Raw genomic sequence first — 4169 nt, 5'->3', positions numbered from 1 at the left:
AGTTGTTGTGCTTTGTTTTTCTCCGTTATGGAGTGTTTTTGTGGAAATCGTGCTCTCCTTTGTCTAATGTCTCTGTTGGCTCTCGGTTTGTTGTCCTCATAATCCTATTAGTTTATCTCCTACGGTCTGGCTATTTCCACGCTGTTGAAAAGCACGAAATAAGCGTGCACTTCTGATGCTACGTTTCGTAGAGTTCTCATGGTCAAATTTCTGAAGTAATCTACACCGCCTGTCCTGAATACTACAGCGTTCACTCATACCACTGACCTACCCCACTCCTTCATGTTAATGAAATCTGTTGCCCCCTGCTGGCCACGGGACGCAGGAGAATCTGTCTGTCTGTCTGTCTGTCAATACTATCTATCTATATATCTGTCTGTCTGTCTGTCTGTCAATACTATCTATCTATCTATTTGTATCTATCTATCTATCTATCTATCTATCTGTGTCTGTCTGTCAATACTATCTATCTATTTGTCAATATTATCTATCTATCTGTCTGTCAGTGCTATCTATCTATCTATCTATCTATCTATCTATCTATCTATCTATCTATTTGTGTCAATATTATCTATCTATCTGTCTGTCAGTCTGTCAATGCTATCTATCTATCTATCTATCTATCTATCTATCTATTTATCTATTTGTGTCAATATTATCTATCTATCTGTCTGTCAGTCTGTCAATGCTATCTATCTATCTATCTATCTATCTATCTATCTATCTATCTATTTGTGTCAATATTATCTATCTATCTGTCTGTCAGTGCTATCTATCTATCTGTCTGTCTGTCTGTCAATACTATCTATCTATCTATCTATCTATCTATCTGTATCTATCTATCTATCTATCTATCTATCTGTCTGTCTGTCTGTCTGTCAATACTATCTATCTATCTGTATATATATGTCTGTCTGTCTGTCAATACTATCTATCTATCTATCTATCTATCTATCTATTTGTGTCACTATTATCTATCTATCTGTCTGTCTGTCTGTCTGTCTGTCTGTCTGTCAATACTATCTATATATATTTGTCTGTCAGTATTATCTGTCTGTCTGTCAATACTATCTATCTATCTATCTATCTATCTATCTATCTATCTATCTATATATATATATACAGTGAGGAAAATAAGTATTTGAACACCCTGCTATTTTGCAAGTTCTCCCACTTGGAAATCATGGAGGGGTCTGAAATTGTCATCGTAGGTGCATGTCCACTGTGAGAGACATAATCTAAAAAAAAAAATCCAGAAATCACAATATATGATTTTTTAACTATTTATTTGTATGATACAGCTGCAAATAAGTATTTGAACACCTGTCTATCAGCTAGAATTCTGACCCTCAAAGACCTGTTAGTCTGCCTTTAAAATGTCCACCTCCACTCCATTTATTATCCTAAATTAGATGCACCTGTTTGAGGTCGTTAGCTGCATAAAGACACCTGTCCACCCCATACAATCAGTAAGAATCCAACTACTAACATGGCCAAGACCAAAGAGCTGTCCAAAGACACTAGAGACAAAATTGTACACCTCCACAAGGCTGGAAAGGGCTACGGGGAAATTGCCAAGCAGCTTGGTGAAAAAAGGTCCACTGTTGGAGCAATCATTAGAAAATGGAAGAAGCTAAACATGACTGTCAATCTCCCTCGGACTGGGGCTCCATGCAAGATCTCACCTCGTGGGGTCTCAATGATCCTAAGAAAGGTGAGAAATCAGCCCAGAACTACATGGGAGGAGCTGGTCAATGACCTGAAAAGAGCTGGGACCACCGTTTTGAAGGTTACTGTTGGTAATACACTAAGACGTCATGGTTTGAAATCATGCATGGCACGGAAGGTTCCCCTGCTTAAACCAGCACATGTCAAGGCCCGTCTTAAGTTTGCCAATGACCATTTGGATGATCCAGAGGAGTCATGGGAGAAAGTCATGTGGTCAGATGAGACCAAAATAGAACTTTTTGGTCATAATTCCACTAAACGTGTCTGGAGGAAGAAGAATGATGAGTACCATCCCAAGAACACCATCCCTACTGTGAAGCATGGGGGTGGTAGCATCATGCTTTGGGGGTGTTTTTCTGCACATGGGACAGGGCGACTGCACTGTATTAAGGAGAGGATGACCGGGGCCATGTATTGCAAGATTTTGGGGAACAACCTCCTTCCCTCAGTTAAAGCATTGAAGATGGGTCGAGGCTGGGTCTTCCAACATGACAATGACCCGAAGCACACAGCCAGGATAACCAAGGAGTGGCTCTGTAAGAAGCATATCAAGGTTCTGGCGTGGCCTAGCCAGTCTCCAGACCTAAACCCAATAGAGAATCTTTGGAGGGAGCTCAAACTCCGTGTTTCTCAGCGACAGCCCAGAAACCTGACTGATCTAGAGAAGATCTGTGTGGAGGAGTGGGCCAAAGTCCCTCCTGCAGTGTGTGCAAACCTGGTGAAAAACTACAGGAAACGTTTGACCTCTGTAATTGCAAACAAAGGCTACTGTACCAAATATTAACATTGATTTTCTCAGGTGTTCAAATACTTATTTGCAGCTGTATCATACAAATAAATAGTTAAAAAATCATACATTGTGATTTCTGGATTTTTTTTATTTATTATGTCTCTCACAGTGGACATGCACCTACGATGACAATTTCAGACCCCTCCATGATTTCTAAGTGGGAGAACTTGCAAAATAGCAGGGTGTTCAAATACTTATTTTCCTCACTGTATATATATATATATATGTATACACTCACCTAAAGAATTATTAGGAACACCATACTAATACTGTGTTTGACCCCCTTTCGCCTTCAGAACTGCCTTAATTCTACGTGGCATTGATTCAACAAGGTGCTGAAAGCATTCTTTAGAAATGTTGGCCCATATTGATAGGATAGCATCTTGCAGTTGATGGAGATTTCTGGGATGCACATCCAGGGCACGAAGCTCCCGTTCCACCACATCCCAAAGATGCTCTATTGGGTTGAGATCTGGTGACTGTGGGGGCCATTTTAGTCATGTTCTTATTGTCATGTTCAAGAAACCAATTTGAAATGATTCGAGCTTTGTGACATGGTGCATTATCCTGCTGGAAGTAGCCATCAGAGGATGGGTACATGGTGGTCATAAAGGGATGGACATGGTCAGAAACAATGCTCAGGTAGGCCGTGGCATTTAAACAATGCCCAATTGGCACTAAGGGGCCTAAAGTGTGCCAAGAAAACATCCCCCACACCATTACACCACCACCACCAGCCTGCACAGTGGTAACAAGGCATGATGGATCCATGTTCTCATTCTGTTTACGCCAAATTCTGACTCTACCATCGAATGTCTCAACAGAAATCGAGACTCATCAGACCAGGCAACATTTTTCCAGTCTTCAACTGTCCAATTTTGGTGAGCTTGTGCAAATTGTAGCCTCTTTTTCCTATTTGTAGTGGAGATGAGTGGTACCCGGTGGGGTCTTCTGCTGTTGTAGCCCATCCGCCTCAAGGTTGTGCGTGTTGTGGCTTCACAAATGCTTTGCTGCATACCTCGGTTGTAACGAGTGGTTATTTCAGTCAAAGTTGCTCTTCTATCAGCTTGAATCAGTCGGCCCATTCTCCTCTGACCTCTAGCATCAACAAGGCATTTTCGCCCACAGGACTGCCGCATACTGGATGTTTTTCCCTTTTCACACCATTCTTTGTAAACCATAGAAATGGTTGTGCGTGAAAATCCCAGTAACTGAGCAGATTGTGAAATACTCAGACCGGCCCGTCTGGCACCAACAACCATGCCACGCTCAAAATTGCTTAAATCACCTTTCTTTCCCATTCTGACATTCAGTTTGGAGTTCAGGAGATTGTCTTGACCAGGACCACACCCCTAAATGCGTTGAAGCAACTGCCATGTGATTGGTTGATTAGATTATTGCATTAATGAGAAATTGAACAGGTGTTCCTAATAATCCTTTAGGTAAGTGTATATATATTTGTCTGTCAGTATTATCTATATATCTGTCTGTCTGTCAATTCTATCTATCTATCTATCTATCTATCTATCTATCTGTCAGTACTATCTATCTATCTGTCAGTACTATCTATCTATCTATCTATCTATCTATCTATCTATCTATCTATCTATCTATCTCTATCTATCTGTCTGTCAATTCTATATATCTATCT

Source organism: Abramis brama, assembly GCF_963993115.1.
Source record: "Abramis brama genome assembly, chromosome: 23".
Classification (NCBI taxonomy): domain Eukaryota; kingdom Metazoa; phylum Chordata; class Actinopteri; order Cypriniformes; family Leuciscidae; genus Abramis; species Abramis brama.
This window is presented reverse-complemented; position numbering follows the sequence as displayed.